The following is a 17,420-nucleotide window of genomic DNA, read 5'->3' on the forward strand; positions in this document are numbered from 1 at the left end:
TTTAACCAACAAATCATAACCATAGTCCCATACCCCTCGCTTTCAAGTGAGCTCCCTGACCACACTTGGTTTCAAGGGCAATGGCTAGAGTCAAGTCCGATACAAGACAGCGAGACATTCAAAATTTGGTCTCAAGACCAAGCCCATTCTCAAGTGTTACAACACTAGTCACTCGTCTCTCAAGGCACCAATATATCCTCTTCACCTGAAGTGTGTTGTGTTAAAATTAGATCGTGGTCATAATCTTTAAGGATTAAGGAACAGACACAGCACAAGCATTGTCTTCAATATGACACTGGCAAAGTTAACAGTGCTGTCTGTACCTGGATACACTTTGCCTTTTTGAAAACTTCCTCACGGGGTCCTTTGCCGGAGAACAGCTAGGAAAGGAAATTGGACTTTCAGAGAAGCTTGTCATTTTTTCAAACTCACTGTGGCTCTCAGAATGTGTGGTCTTCAAGTGTTTGGAAAAATTGCTTTGCGTTGCTGCTTTTGAAAACTGTTTTGTCATTAATGTAGCAGCTAGCTGTAACTTCATCGAGATGTGTAAATCCGGCCAGTAAAAAAGTCTGTGCGAGCCTGCTGGGTATAGACAGCATGTGCCGACGTGTGTGCACGCAAATGCCTGACACCACCTTCTGTCTCTACAGTCTATAATTTCTGTCATGCCGTGACAATTTCTAAAATAATAATTAAAATTACATTAGAGCCATTAGATGGGGACAGCAAGGGTTGATTTTTCAAAAGACCATTTTAATAACATTCTACTGTCAGGTCATGCAGACAGTTTTAACATATTTGACTAAAAGTTTGTTTTTTGTTACTGCAAACTCTAGCTTTAAGCCGTAAATGGATGCCAAATGAGTACCAGCAGTGCCAAATGGAGAATTAGATTCAAGAAGACCTTTCTTCTAAACTCGATCACCATAATTTACTGTGTCCTCTCAGTCAAACACTTGAGGTGATGTTGTGCTAAATGAAAAAAAATAATAATAATTTACTTCGTTGATATGACACAGTTAATGGTTCCCAAAGTGACAAGCAAGCTGTAAGTCAGTTTTTGATATCACAATGGGCTGAAGGACAAGCTTTTCTTCAGAAGTAATTCAAGTTTTTGCTCAAGGCAAAAATACAATTGTAATAGAAGCCCAGGTGCCTAGATATGAAAGGCTACAGATCACCTGCCTGTCTGCATACAAACTGGTCTGACAAACCTTTAAAAACCTTCACGTCTCCTCATGAGCTGCCATTTCATCTGTGAAATGAGGACGCACATCATGCTTAGTAATGTGTGCAGGTGTTTGAGTGGGAACTCGCAAGGTAGAACATTCTATTCAGTCTGCTGTTACTAACAGAGAAAGGCAGCAAGAATGGAAAATCCCTGTACGATGGGCTTGTCATAAATCCAGTAGTACAATGTCTGAAATACTTACAAGGTTTACTCCATCCCTTTGTGTCCTTATTTATGTGTTATTTAATCAAGTTTAACAAAAAAAATCTATTTCTGATTAATTTACGTCCACACACTGAGAATGGGTTTATTTCCTTTATTAAAAGCCTACAAAACCAAACTGAACAAAAGCATGACCGAGAGCATACAACCCTACAAGGATAAAAGTAAAAGTACAGAAAAAGAAGTATTGCTGCAGAGTTGAAAATGAATGTAAATATAGGTTTTTGAGAAATAAATAGGGTTTTCAGTCCTCTGGGAAGTCTTAAAATAATTTGTTTGTGGGATTTGTTTCTTTTTTTTTTTTTTTTTTTTAGTGTAATACAACCAACAAGAAGCAAATCTGTCTTCCTAAACGAATACATTTTACTAATGTTACCTTCAGGTTTGGACTTTTTCATCCCTTGTCTGTCATATCTCTTTATGGGAAGCTCGTATCTGTCAGCCTTAATGGTCTTACATGTTAGTTTAAACCTTTTGTAAGTGTGGGGTTTTGTTGTTAAAGTGCTCTATAAATAAAGTTGAGTTGAGTTGGGGCCTATTTAAACACCATAGTTGTAGAAACCAAGTGGAGATTCTGTCTGAGGATTTACCAGCATTTAGTAAGATTTAAAGGTACTTCCCCTTTCCATCTTTAGATGAAACAAACCTTGCCAAGTTCTCTAGAATTAGAATCTTTATTATGATATAAGGAAAGGTGTGGAAGGAAGTGCTTCTGAAAGTTGCAACTTGGATTTGGCTAGCCAGATCACACCACTAAAGCCAAATGATCAGATACCTTGTTGTTGTTTATTTCATTGTGCGTGATGCGTTTTTGAAACTTGTCAAGCTTAGAATGGTTCAATGCAGCCATCAAAGCAGAGTCAAGACTGGCAGTATTTTTTGCCTATGTCACTGCACATAAACATCTGCATGCGGCACATTAAAGGTGGCCAAATGAACTAAGATTCAACCCGTGCCACAACAATACCTGTACGTCTTTCAAACTGTTTTGCATTTCAAAACAAATGAAGGAAAGAGAGGCGAGTGTTTCGAGGGATGACTAAGCGCACCTTGCAATTTCATAACTGGAGAAAGTGGGGCACTGCTTTCTGTGTGAGTGCATATGTCATTTCAAAAGGTTTGCATGACTCAAGCTCATCCTGCCAACCGCAATTCCAAGAGATGGGCCAGAAAGGACATCAGAAAACAGCCTCCGTATGCTCTGTGAAAACCTTGGAAAACAACCTTGACAGCCGCAGTAACAAACTGCCAGCCTGCAGCATTGACTTATTTTATGACTTACACTCATTTATTTGATCATCATGACAAAAGCAGAATATGGCAGCTGCATTATGGATTAGATGACACAGGTAAGTAGTTAGGCTGTTTCTGTTCACGAGCAAGAGCATTTTATTTGTTATAAATTTGAGTTGGCACTTTGAGGTTGTTTGTAACTATAAAGAAGATATTCTTTTGCTGTTATGAGCTTGAAAAACTTACTGTGACGGTTCGATGAACTTATGGGTTGGATTCAGGTTCTACAAGGTTGCTGCTGTTTCACTTCCTTGTATCAAAACATCAAGGCTCTGCAGGGTGCTGACTGTGCTCAAACCTTTTAGCTGACTCATTGTTTCACAGCCAGGCCCACTTTTCCAATCGCTTGGCAGCTGCATTCTCTTCCCTGTCCCATTTGTTAGCACTTGGACAGGATGGCGCTTGTGTTTTAACAGCAGAGACATCGGCCATGAAATAAGCAAGCCCAGATATTTCAATTTGTGTTCTTTCTTTCAGTTGAGCATCTCTTCCATCTGTCATTTTTGGCTTAGTCTAATACACTTAATGAACTGGCATTAGCTATTAACAAATCCAACTGTACATGTTTCTGATGATCGCCTTTTGTAAGTGTAAAATACATGATTCACTTTTTGAGACTACTTATTTTTTCTCAGTGTATTTATTTATTTAAAATAGTATATTGACAGAAGATGGCCAAAAGTGAAGTCAAATGTCCTGATCCTTACCTACGCTTCTTGCTTCTTCAGAATTTTTCTTTTTGACACTGAGCTTCATCAAAGTTAAAAGTTGCAACAGACTTAAGAGTTTGATGAGGTCTAGTGTCAAAAGGAAAATTTATATTGATTTTGAATGATATCCAATCCAAAATGGTTTCGGTCGATGAACTTAAATAACTGAAAACCTCTAATTATTGTAATGTAATAGCCAGACTTAGGAGTTAAAAGAATGATAGCTACTGTAGCTGAAGTATCTTTTCTCTTTTCTTAGCAGCTGATAATCTTTCTTGCCCTGCGATTGGCTGGCAACCAGTTCGGGGTATACCCCGCCTCCTGCCCGATGATAGATGGGATAGGCTCCAGCACGCCCGCGAAACCTAGTGAGGAGAAGCAGCTCAGAAAATGGATGGATGGATGGATAATCTTTCTTCACCCACAAATTGGTAATAGAATATTTAACTTTCTTAATATCCTCACATGAGCATTATTTTAGCAATACATTGCAGGTGGATTGCCAGCAATTTGTCCCTTAGCTGTACATTACCTCTCGTGGTTGTCTGAACTTGCTTTTTTTTTCTTACTCATTTCTGTGTGGTCACCAGTTGTCATGGGTGTGTGTCCCGGTTGTTGTTTTCCCCTGTCTCGTACACACCTGCTCCTGAGAGCATCTTCACCACCTGTGCCTTGTTCACCCTAATTACACCTTGCATTTAACCTTGTGTCTCATTCTTTCTAGTCGCCAGTTCGTTGTACCTTGTCGTCGCGTTCCAGCATTCCTTGTTTCCACGTTACAGACTCATAGTAAGACAAGACCCTGTTCTGATTATCGACCTCGCCTTTTTGCCTCACGTTTTTGGATACTGTTGCCTTTTTTGGATTGCCTGTCTGTGTACCGACCTCTACCCGTATATTAAAACTGTCTTTTTTGAAACTGTCCATTATTTTGGAGTCGTGCATTTTTGGGTCCAATCTTCTGTTCAGTTCATGACAGAACGAACTGGCCATAACATGGACCCAGCAGACTCAAACCCGGTGCGCAAAGCCCTTCAAGCGCAGGGTCAACGCCTCTCGAAGCAGGATGAGCAGCTCGCTGCCCTCCACCTTCATCTAGAGGGACTGTCAGAACATCAGGACAGTATGATGAGACAGGTGGCCGCACAGTTTGAAGTTCTTATGAAAATGATTCAAAAAAAGGAACCAGTTGGCACAACACCCGATACCGCCACGGTACCAACGTCTTCATGTGAAGCAGTTACCATGCAACCACATGCCACCTCCGCTGCTGTCTACCTACAGCTCTCTCGACCGGAGAGGTTCTCTGGAGATTCTGGGAATATTTAGCCGTTCATCACTCAGTGCGAATTACACTTTGAGCTGGAGGCAGTTGCCTTCCCCACCGAGTTTTCCACACCAGATCGTGAGGCAGCTCGCTCCCTTGTCACCTTACACCAAGGGAAGCGCAGGGTTTCATATTATGCGATTGAGTTTCGCATTCTAGCAGCTGAGAGTCAGTGGAATAATAGGGCACTGCTCGATGCATTTTTTTCAAGGACTATCCCCCGCCGTCAAGGATTATTTTGTCCCACTAGACCTGCCAACCGACTTGGACACTCATCGCTCTCGCCGTAAAATTATACAAGAGGCTTTTGGATCGCGAGCTGGACGGAGTTTGGCAGAGGGCTGCGTCACCGCGCACTTGGAGGACGACCCTCGGTGATCAGCCAAACCAAGGCAGTTCCCCTGTTTCCGGTCTCAATCCACTGGCTAGCGTCACCACGGATGAACCCATGCAACTGGGCAGGTTCTGTCTCTCCCCTGAGGAATGTCAACACCGGCTGAGGGAAGAGCAGTGCTTCTACTGTGGGCAGTTGGGTCATTCCATGAGCAACTGTCACGTCAAGGTTGCCGGTAGCAAGGGCACAGGAGCGGTGAGTCTAAATTTCATTAAGGACGACCCTATCCGGGTTCTTCCTAAAGTGACACTATGCTCTCCTGATCAAGAAATTCATACACCTGTATTAATAGACTCTATTAGTTCTGACGCAAACTTTCTCAACTCCCTCCTCGTTCGACGTATGCACCTTAGAACCTTTCAAATAAAACGCCACCGCAACACCTATGCTGCAGACGGCAGTTTTATGGGCAAGATCACTCACGGCACCCAAACACTCACATTGACATTTCCTGATTCTCACTCGGAATGCGTTAGTTTTCATGTTTTTGACGTGAAGGGAATATAGAATACTTTATATTCTAATATGTAATTCTATATGTAATATAATATAATATAGAGTTTCATGGGATAACTAGTTTGGAAGGTAAGCAAGGATGTGTATTGAGTATAATCAGATAGGGGGTAGGAGTATATTGCAGGAAGGCCCCCCCCCATCGGGGGGTATTTGGAGACAACAAGAAACAGATGTCAAGGAAGAAAGGAACTGCGGGAAGCTACTATAAACATTGAATGCAGGAATGTGGGCCGGAGTCTGCAGGCGACATCTGGAGGCGACGTCTGGAGCCAGATCAGATGGTCATCCTTCTGCAGAACAATGATGACGTCAGATTACGGACCAATCAGACGACAGCGATTCCATACTGGCCCGTTTGAAACATTGTATAAGTCTGGGGTAGAATCAGATAGTTTTTGTTCGACGACTTTATCTGCTAAGGATAAGATAGTTACGGACCCAGAGCTCTGTAAAATGTATAGACTCCTCTGTCAGGAATAAATTGGTTGGTTTTTGTACATTGTTGTGAACGAAGTTCTTTCACAAAAACGAGCACGCTTGGAACCACGGGAGTAATAGGAGATTTTAAAACACAGGTTCCTTCAAATGGTAAGCCCGACGTGATCCTGGAAGAACATCAGATAAAAAGACAGAGGAGCGGACAGGAATACAGTTGGACTGCAAATCTCCCCGGTGCACCGAAATAAAAAAGGTGAGGAGAAGCCTGTTTGATTATATCACAAAATCTGCACATTGGAAATGACGAAATTTGGGAGACTTGTGGTACAGTTGTTTTGTTGTCAATAGTTAATAAGACGTTGTGTTGTTAAAACTGCATAATTAGAAGTCAGGGTAACAAGGTACCTGACAGACCAGGATCAGAGAAAATCCTGGGAGTAGGGTAACAAGGTACCTACTTGTCCCGTCGTAGACTGACTTGAAATCGGACACGGTTTCAAATTGTAGCGTTTCGGTAGACGTTGGGGATTTTGGGACCCCCAAAAACCGATTTGTCGAGTGTATAGGTAATGAATGTGATATGTATCGGAATGATTACCAGAAGTCATTGGAGGATTTGCGGAATGAAATAGAAACTCAGTTGTTAGCGGGCATTGAAAGGAAGAAGCATAAAAAGAAACGAGTAGAATTTAGAATGGTGTGGACAATGTGGAAAAAGGAAAATAAGACAGAAAGGCAGAAATGTACATTGTTTCATGTAGCGGATGAGTTTCGGAAGGAAGAAAGAGTAGTTATTCAGAAGGGAAAAGAAATGAAGGAGAAGTTGGGCACTGCAGGGTGGATGGAGAAAATGAATTTGAATAAAAAAATAAAAGAGAATGAAGAATGGAGGAGAAAAATTCATGAGATTTGTGTGGTGTCAACGGCAATGGCAGCAGTTCGGGGCGAAAAAGCGCATCAAATTGCCCCGCTAAATTCGATTACGGACCATTTGGGAAGCGGCCCCGCTGTAACTTCCCTCTATCCGGTGTTGCCGGTAGAGGGAGCCGCTAAGATAACACACCAAGACAATGGGGAAGTAAAGCTCCCATTGACACCCCCAGCCTATACTACTCTTAACCAATCTGACAAACGGCAACCTACATACCCACTACAAGCACCCGTGTACCAAATAGTGGGCGAATTGAATCTGTTGGGAACATCAGCAATACCTGTATTGACCCAACAGCAGCGTACTAAGAAATAGTGACTGCTAACCGACAAGATACAGTAGAATACCAACATTCTAACTGCCAAACTTTGAGACAGCAGGAACCTTCCCCGAGAGGAGACGAGCCTTCAGACAAAGGAGCGGGCAACATCGCCACACTGGGGTTTTCCGCCCGAAAAACCGATAGACAGGTTTGGCAAACCACGTTGCAGGAAGAGTTGACTTCTAGTCTTAATAAGAGAGGTTCCCGCTTGAGGGAACCGAGACATAGTGACGAGTCTGACTCTGAATTTGATGAGGATGTGGAGGGGGAGCTTCCCCACCGCCCCCTCCGACAGACAAAGACTTGACAGCAGACGACCAAAGAAGGCAACAAGCTAAGCTAATGACTTCTGGGTAAGCCCGTAAATGGATGGAAAAGGCTTATCAGCCCCCATTCCGGGACCGAGTCAAGACGAGGTCCCAGATTGGAACCAGAATTAAGAGTCCGACGAGATATTCCCCGACTCCCGGTAATTATCCTATGATCCCCAGTCAACAAGGTGGGTTAATATATCAAGAATTGTCTTTAAAAGATCTCGAGTTTTTACAGAAACGACTGCCCAGACTGGCAGCTGGCGGTGAAATGTGGATTCAAGCGCTGAAGAGGTTGACGGACGGCATGAGCCTGGCGTGTGGTGACATAGTGAGATTGATACGCGCCTGTTGCATTTCGGTTCACCAATCGGATGATATTTTGACACGGTCGGGTCTGAATAATGTCGAACCTGAAATTTGATTTGCCCCTTTTGCTCCTATAGTGTTTGCAGTCATCCGCGACATGTTCCCGTCCTCTTCCCCAACGGTGCCGAAGCTTCCGGACTTCAAACCTCTCATGGATCCCAGTTCTCACTTCGAAAATTGCATAAGTATTTGGACAGATAAGACAGGGTCACATCCCTCCCATTTAAGGGAGGCAAATGTTATTTATAGAATAGCTTTACTTGACACCTTGCCGGTTGAAGTTAGGTCTGAACATATTAAAGACCCTGACCTCATGGAAGGGGAAGATAGTTATTTTAATCGTCATGTGTCACACCGTTTGAAACTTTTTGTCGACAGACAACACAAATCATCAGACGAGGTAAAAGACATGCAGGAACAACTTTTGAAGTTGCAATTAGCCCAGGCCCGTAAATTGGCCACTGACAACAAACAAGAGGAAAAAAAGGACAGAAAAATGGAAGCAGAAAAACAGATGTGGATGGCGCAGGGGTCAACGAGGAGACGAGGCGAAAGTCGTGACAGAGGATTCACCAACGAGGGGCAGGGGAGGCGCTCGCCGACCTCCACCTGACCAAGCATGCTTCAATTGTGGTCAGTATGGACACTGGTATCGCCAATGTACTGTTTCCCCAATGATTCAACATCGACCTCCAGTGGAACCCGGAGAGGCCACACCTCAAAGAGGAGGTTACAAAGCTCCACGAGGCAGAGGTGGACGCGGCCCGGCGCCCTGGCAACAGCATCCGCAGCAGGCTCCACCACAACAACAGCCATTTCGCCAGTTCTACTCCGAGGAGGACTGGTCCAATTGCCAATAGGGGGGCCCGGAGCCAGGGGACAGAGGAAAGGCAGAGCCTCTTATCCCCGCTAAGGTGGACAAAACGGACATTTACATGTTAGTGGACACAGGTGCGACATATTCGTCTTTGTGTTTACCACTTCCGACATCCAAACACTAAGGGGGGACGACCACCTTAATGGGCTTTGCAGGGGTGCCCATGAGTCTGCCGATTACGAAACCATTAAAGACTGAAATTGCTGGACAGACACATGAACATCAGTTTGTCCTCATGAAAGGAGGGGCTCCAGTGTACCTGATGGGCAGAGATCTGCTTATCAAGACCAGGGCTACCATCCTTTGTAGCCCGGATGGACTGACGATACGGTTCCGATGGGAACATGATGACAGAAGTTGTCCTCCGGATGGAACATGATACAACATGAACTTCCTGAAGCAACTGCTGACATATACGGGGCCCGACTAAAACCGGAAACAAAGGAGGGAGGCGGCGTCTACTCGGCCTTCCTTCGGTGGAAGCCCTGGATCGACTCTCTTGCCCCCTATGCCCTCCAATTGATCCCCTCCATCTCACACTGTTTTATGATAAAAATGATGAATTGGTTTATAGGGAAGCTTTTGAGTCGATACAGGAAGAAAATTGGAGGCTCAATAGTACAGGAATTTACATAGGAAAACAAGGTGTGGCGGCTACGCCCACCTTGGTGCCAGAGCAGAGTGAGTGGTTTATGATGAGCTTGACATCTTTTCCACACATTTCACTTGCACTAGCATTAGGTCATGAAGCCTGAGAACTGGGACCCATGGTGAGAAAATGCCATTTGGCAAATGATTGGCAACAAAATCAAATACCCAATGTGTTGTACTCTCCTAGTACTGAATGTTTTTGTATTCAAGGTACCATGGTGGACGGAGGGGTGTTGGAGCATGTGACTTTAGCGCGATTCCATGGCAGAGAACTCTCGGGCCATGAGGACGCCGCACAGCTGTTGAGCTCTCTGCCGGACTCATTGTGGTCCGAGGGTCCTGCAGACGGGGGTCTGTGTACATCCGTGACTCCGGTAACATTTGAGGTAAACCCGACTGCTTTTGTTAACGTGCCGCAATATCCAACTAAAGAAGAGGCCGCTGAAGGCATAGCGGAGACCTTAGATGGACTCTGGAAAGCCGGAGTCCTTGAAGAATCAAATTCTCCCTTTAACACTCCTATTTTGCCGGTAAAAAAGGCCGACGGTATTAATTACCGGATGGCTCATGATTTAAGACGAATAAATGATATTACTAGAACTCCTTGCGTCCCGGTCCCAGACCCACACCGTTGTTTAGGTGTTTTGGGCCCGGAGATGCAATGGTTCTCGGTATTTGATTTGGCTAATGCTTTTTTCTGCATTCCCCTGGCAGAGGAATGCCGGAAATACTTCGCATTTACATATAAGAATTGTAAGTTACAATATACGCGGGTCCCCCAGGGCTGGAAGCTCAGTCCTGGGATTTTTAATCAGTGTTTGCGAGAGCAATTAGCTGATATGAGCATGCCAGAAGGCTCTCTGTTGGTTCAGTATGTAGATGATTTGTTGATTGCAGGTAACTCGGCTGAAACCTGCTTAAAAGCAACACATACTGTGTTGTCCCGACTTGAGGACTTGGGGTTCAAGGTGTCAAAAAAGAAACTTCAATGTTGCAGACGACAGGTGACGTTTTTGGGGCGGGTGATCTCAGGGAAGGGCTCTACCCTGAGTAATTCGCACCGCTCTTCCATTTTGACTTATCCCCGACCGACTAATGTTAAGGAAATGCTTTCTTTTTTGGGCCTTTGCGGCTATTCCCGTGGCTTTATTCCTGACTTTGCGGTTAGAACACGAGCTTTGCGGGACCTAGTTAGGGTTAAAGGCATGCGTAAGTTGTTTACCGACCTTAAAAGAGATTTGGCCGCAGCGACTCACTTAGCCCAGCCTGACTATGACCTGCCTTTTCATTTAGATGTTTCAGTGACCGAAGGTACAGCAAACGGGGCTTTGTTCCAGAAGAGGGGCGGTAACAGACGGGTCCTGCTTTACGTCAGCGTCTCTTTGGACAAAATAGAAGTAAGACAACCTACATGGGCGGCATATGTTGCAGCTGTGGCCACATGCATTAATAAGACGGCACACATTGTTATGGGACATCAACTCTTTATTCTTACTCATCATGGGGTGACAGCATCCGTGGCCTCAGCAGCGTTCACAATGTCACCATTACGTCAGCGACGCTTGATGACGACCCTCACCCAACCCCGTATTGTATTCCTCCTCTCGGGGATCAATATGGCTGATATTGTTTCCAGTTCTGGAGAACCACATACCTGTCAAGATCAGGTCATGCGGGATTTGAAGGCCCGCCCCGATTTGTCCTCAGCTCCTTTTTCAGGTGGTCGGGTGTTATTCACCGACGGCTGCTGCTGGAGACGCACCTCGGGACCGTTACATGCTGGGGCAGCCGTCGTGGAGGCCCTGACCCCGGGAGATGCAAATTCTGACTTCCACATGTTATGGTCCACAAATGAATTTGTGAAACCTCCGCTCAAGCTGTGGAACTGCTGGTATGTGCAGGGCACTAGAGTTATCTGAAGGTCAGAGTGTTACTATTTATTCTGATTCGGCGTATGTGGTAGGATGTTTGTTTGTTGATCTGGCTGCATGGAGGCAACAGGGTTTTGTTACGTCCACTGGTGACCCAGTGGCCCACGCAGAGCTGATTCAATGACTGAGTGAGGCTATTGATAGGCCAGTGGAGGTGGCTGTGGTCAAGTGTCCAGGACATGCGAAAGCGGGCACTCTGGTAGCCCGGGGGAATGGCGCAGCGGATGCGGCGGCAAAAGAAATAGCAGACTATCGAAAGGATGCTGAAGGTAACTATGTTGTTAAACGGGATCAGTTGATTGACTTTCTCCCTGCAGTGACAGTTGATGTGGTGCGGGACCTCCAGGAGGCAGCGCCAGAGGAAGACAAGCGTAAGTGGCAAGAGACAGGTGCTGAGTATGATGACAAGGAGAAGCTGTGGTTTGGCCTGAAAAGAGGACCTAGGAGACTGGTGTTACCTGCAGGGAAGTTCATGCGGTTAATGGTTGAGGAAGCACACGCCCCGACACATGAAAATTATGTGTCAATGCTGAACAAGCTGCGCTTTTGGTGGCACCCTGATCTTCTGCGTAAGGTAAAAGAGTTTTGTGTTTCTTGTTATATATGTCAGAATTTCAGTGTTGCCCCTACAAAAAAGAGGGAATTACAACACACTGGGCCGATGCCCAAATGATGTAGTGGTTATGAACTTTACTGATTTGTTATTCAAAGTCCAAGGAAAAAGGTACCTGTTAATGATTGTCGACACTTTTTCTGGATGGCCCGAAGCCTATCCTTGTGCAAGAGAGGACGCGTCCTCCGTTATCAAAGCGCTGGTTAACCATTTTATCCAGACACATGGGTTTCCACGAGTAATCAGATCAGATAATGGTACCCATTTTACGGCCACTTCGTTGGCCACGGTTGAATGTATACTCGGGCTTAAACACAAGTTTTGCTCAGTCTACCATCCTCAGTCCCAGGCCCATGTGGAAAGGATGAACCGCACAGTCAAACAAAGGCTGGCTAAAATGTGTGCACACACAGGGCTCAATTGGCTCCAAGCCCTTCCCCTTGTTTTGTTTTCCATCAGGCAAGCTATTAACCGCCGGACAGCGTTCACCCCTTTTGAACTCCTGACCGGCCGCTTGATTCCTGGTCCAGAATCAGCTTTGCTCCAGCCGGACATGGACCCGCCAAAGGGCTATAAGCCCTACTGGGAGCAACTGTCATCTCTTGTGTCCTCACTTTGTGTTTCAGATCCCTCTGTTGCAGACGTCCACGTCAGTGACCCCTCCCTTCCGTCTCACGTGTATTTGAAGGTACTCCAAATGAAGTGGTCTGAACCCCGCTGGACTGGTCCGTTTGAGGTGTCGGCTCGGACATCTCACGCTGTGCGTCTCTTTGGAAAGGGGGACAAGTGGTACCATGTGTCACAAACACGCCCGGCGCAGACCTCATTTGCGGAGTAAACAAAGACATTGTGCCTCTTGTGCCTGGTGACTGTCTGCTGTATTGTGTGTGCTGGATTTTTTGGGCGCTGGTATTTGCTGGTGTCGTTTTTTACCTGGTCGACCTGGGTTTTTTTGGGGGGGGGGTTGGTGTTGTTGTTGTTGTAGTTGTATTGTTCGTTCTATATCTTTCGTTTTTGTGTAGGTGTGTCTGTATGTTGTGTTTTGTGATTAAATTAGTCCTTTAACAAAGGGGGAAATATGTACATCCTGGATGTATGGTCAAAGAAGGTTATAATCATGACTCTGGTGATCTCCCTGATTATAGTTACAGGAATCTATTTTGGAATGCCTTCAATACAAGGAGAAAGAGTGACAAAGAGGGCCGTGAAGCCAACAGGGGCTCTACCAATTTGATTTGTGTAAGGTGGTAAATTGTGCACGCTGGGGCGACCCAGCGGAACATGATATTTACTTGTGCGCTTTGAGTACAGGACATGGGGGAGCTGGCCGGTATCCGGTGAACCATAGGTTCAAAGTGAACCAGCAGGTGGATTTGTGTTACAGTTGGAAGCAGGTGATTATCCACTCGAAACCGGGATACTGGGAGCCGACGAAGAATAGAAATTGGCAGTGGAAGGACAGGATCAAATTGGAAAAAGGTAGTATGCACTCAGTAACCCCGAGGGACCGACATCCTGTATTGTTGACTTTGTATGATATAACTAGACCCCCGTGGAGAGAGTGGGGCAAACCAGTAGCGACCTTTACGGTCTTGACCTTGGGTATAGCTGTCTCAGGGGCCGATCACTAGGACAGATTATTATTAATTGGATACGACCGACAAAAAGCTCATCTAGTCCGATAATGAGAACATTTGCTAAAGTACCAGCATCAGTACCAGCATCAAAAAATGAGGATCCAGTGGTTTTTCGAACCTCTAAAGTGACGGGATATGACCTGAATAATGACTTAGTCAAAGGAGCGGTAAACAGTCATTTGTTACAGAAGGCGAAGGGACGAGCTGCAGGAATTAATCTAGGTAATTATTGTTTTAAGGAAATTCCTATGGAAGGTAGGGACGCAGTCCAAATCTATCAAAAAGACTGTCTTGTTTGTGCTACGATGAATAACCTCAATTGGATTGTAAACCCTGTGGTCCAGGAAAATTTTACTGCTGCTACTAAGTTCAAATTGACCTGTGCCTACCAGCTGATGACTAATGACAACTTGGAGGGTGAGTGCCAGCACTGGGATCAGGTTTATCCTCTGACTAAGGTGAAAGGTGCTCCCCTCTATGATGTCAATATGGTCCCTTCCCTACCCTGCATCACACAAAATAAGAGTAAGGTAACTTTGGGCCCAAATAACAAACTTTCCCGATCAATTGGCCACCTAGATCCACAGTTTTGTAATTTCACCTTTTTATTGATTATTATGATGCGGCCCGATTAAGTAAGATGAGGTCTGATTTGTGGTGGATGTGTGGGGATGGTCTGTTGTGGGACTTCCTGCCCGGGGAATGGACAGGCACTTGTGCATTGGTCTCTATGATAGCTCCCACAGTGATTAAGCCCCTCTCTGAGCAGGAAATCACTCAAATGGCGGATTTCACCTGGGAGCGTGACTGGTGGGGTAGCTTGAACCGTTTCCGCCGTATGGTCAGTGGCTTCAACGTGGGTGGAAATGCTTGGGAAGAAGGTGAGGACCCCACCTACCTGGATGCCATTGGAATTCCCAGAGTTGTCCCGGATGAGTATAAAGCTCGCTGTCAAATTTCCGCAGGTCTTGAGAGTATTTTTATATGGGTAACTCCGAATAAAAATGTTGATTTCATAAATTACCATCATTACCAAATTCAAAGATTGGTGAATTTCACCTCCCAACTAGCGGAAGGCATCCATGAGCAATTATTAGCTACCTCTCTCATGGCATTCCAAAATAGGCTGGTCCTTGATAGTATGTTAGTGGAAGAAGGGAGTGCCTGCACTCGAATTAAGGGTTATTGTTGTACAATTATCCCCAATAATACGGCGCTGAACGGAAAGATCACCAGAGCCATGAAAGGTTCGGTGATCTTTATAAGAAACAGATGTCAAGGAAGAAAGGAACTGCGGGAAGCTACTATAAACATTGAATGCAGGAATGTGGGCCGGAGTCTGCTGGCGACATCTGGAGGCGATGTCTGGAGCCAGATCAGATGGTCATCATTCTGAAGAACAACGATGACGTCAGATTTTGGACCAATCAGACGGCAGCGAATCCATACTGGCCCGTTTGAAACATTGTATAAGTCTGGGGTAGAATCAGATAGTTTTTGTTCGACTACTTTATCTGCTAAGGATAAGATAGTTACGGACCCAGAGCTCTGCAAAATGTATAGACTCCTCTGTCAGGAATAAATTGGTTGGTTTTTATACATTGTTGTGAACGAAGTTCTTTCACGAAAACGAGCACGCTTGGAACCACAGGAGTAATAGGAGATTTTAAAACACAGGTTCCTTCAGACGCCATGAATCATGACCATATTTTAGGGAACCCATGGTTGAAATTACATAACCCCCACATTGATTGGTCCTCTGGGCAGGTTATGTCATGGGGCAGTAATTGCACCCAGAACTGTTTCAAGCCTCCATGTGATGTTCAGGGCTCTGTTTCAAATGACAATCCACAGACCCCATCAGGGGATTCTGACTTATCTCAAGTGCCCACCTATTATCAGGACATTAAAGACGTTTTTTCCAAGTCCAAGGCTAAATCCCTTCCACCCCACAGACCTTATGACTGTGCTGTTGACTTGCTGCCTGGAACCACACTGCCACAATGGAGGTTATTTTCTCTTTCAGGGCTGGAACACAAGGCTATGAATAAATATGTAGATGAATCACTGGCAGCCGTGATTATTCGTCCATCTTCATCCCTTGCAGGAGCCGGATTTTTCTTTGTGGACAAGAAGGACAAGACTTTGCGACCCTGTATCGATTACCGGAGTCTCAACGACATAACTGTCAAAAACAGGTACCCTCTTCCTCACATATCCACCGCCTTTGAGTTCCTGGAGGGAGCCAAGGTTTTGACCAAACTGGACTGAAGAAATGCATATCATCTAGTCAGGATAAGGGAAGGGAATGAATGGAAAACAGCATTCAACACACCAACGGGACATTCTGAGTATTTGGTAATACCTTTTGGACTAACTAATGCTCCAGCTGTTTTCCAGAACTTCGTCAATGATGCCTTGCGTGACATCATTCATGTCCGCTCTGTGTTGCAGCAGTTACTGCAGAATGAACTATATGACAAGGCTGAGAAATGAGTATCATGAGTTCCACAAGGCGTCCGTTTCTTTTCTGGGGTTCGTGCTGGCTCCAGGTGAAATCCAAATGGACCCTTGCAAAGTTGATGCCGTGACTAATTGGCCCACTCCCACGTCACGCAAAGACGTACAAAGGTTCTTAGGGTTTGCTAATTTCTACAGAAAGTTCATTAGAAATTGCAGTTCTATAGCCTCGCCTTTGCATGATCTTACCTCGCCACACAGACCTTTCGTATGGAACCCGCTTTGTCAGGCAGCTTTTCAGAAACTTAAAACGAGCTTTAGCTCCGCTCCCATCCTCACTTTGCCAGATCTCAAACAGCAGTTTGTGGTAGAAGTTGATGTGTCTGATGCCAGTATAGGAGCAGTGCTCTCCCAGAAATATCTTAAGGATGGTAAGTTACATCCTTGTGCTTAGCTCTCAAAAAAACTGACCCCAGCCGAGAGAAATTATGACATTGGTAACCGTAAACTGCTGGCAGTCAAGGTGGCTTTGGTGGAGTGGAGGCACTGGCTCGGGGGGGAACATACTCCGTTTTTAGTATGGACAGATCACAAGAACCTGGAATATCTTAAAACTGCTAAGAGATTAAATGCGAGGCAGGCTCGATGGGCTCTGTTCTTAACTAGATTCAATTTCACGTTATCCTACCGACCTGGTTCTAAAAATGGTAAGCCAGATGCTTTATCGCGCATTTTCTGTGCAGAGAATTCTTTGTCCAACCCTAAAACCATTTTGCCCAAGTCCTGTTTCATTTCTGTTTTTGTTTGGGACATTGAGACTGTGGTAAAGGTGGCTCTGAAGAACACTCTTAGCCCTGAAAATTGCCCTGAAAACAGGCTTTATGTGGTTCCGACCTTAAGGGGAAGAGTCATCCACTGGGCTCACACTAACCGGACTGTATTTCACCCAGGCATTGCCAAGACTCAATCTGTGGTCGAACAGCACTTTTGGTGGCCCAATGTTAGAAAGGATTTTACCAATTATGTCAATGCTTGCCAGGTATGTGCTGCTAACAAGTCGTCTCGTAAACGTCCTTCTGGGGAGTTGCGACCCCTGCCAATACCATAACGTCCTTGGTCAGACATTTCCGTAGACGTTTTGACAAGATTACCGGCCTCTAAAGGAAATACCACCATTCTCACAGTTG

At 45.1% G+C, this 17,420-nt stretch overlaps 1 long non-coding RNA gene across 1 annotated transcript; it reads left to right on the forward strand.

Annotated features, from left to right (window-relative positions):
- Positions 1 to 11,796: 11,796 nt before the first annotated feature.
- Positions 11,797 to 15,370, forward strand: LOC133475707 (uncharacterized). Its single transcript, XR_009787915.1, has 2 exons — positions 11,797 to 12,097; positions 12,763 to 15,370. It is a non-coding gene; the product is annotated as an uncharacterized LOC133475707 (long non-coding RNA).
- Positions 15,371 to 17,420: the final 2,050 nt, after the last annotated feature.

This window comes from Phyllopteryx taeniolatus, chromosome 1 (assembly GCF_024500385.1).
Source record: "Phyllopteryx taeniolatus isolate TA_2022b chromosome 1, UOR_Ptae_1.2, whole genome shotgun sequence".
Taxonomy (NCBI): Eukaryota; Metazoa; Chordata; class Actinopteri; order Syngnathiformes; family Syngnathidae; genus Phyllopteryx; species Phyllopteryx taeniolatus.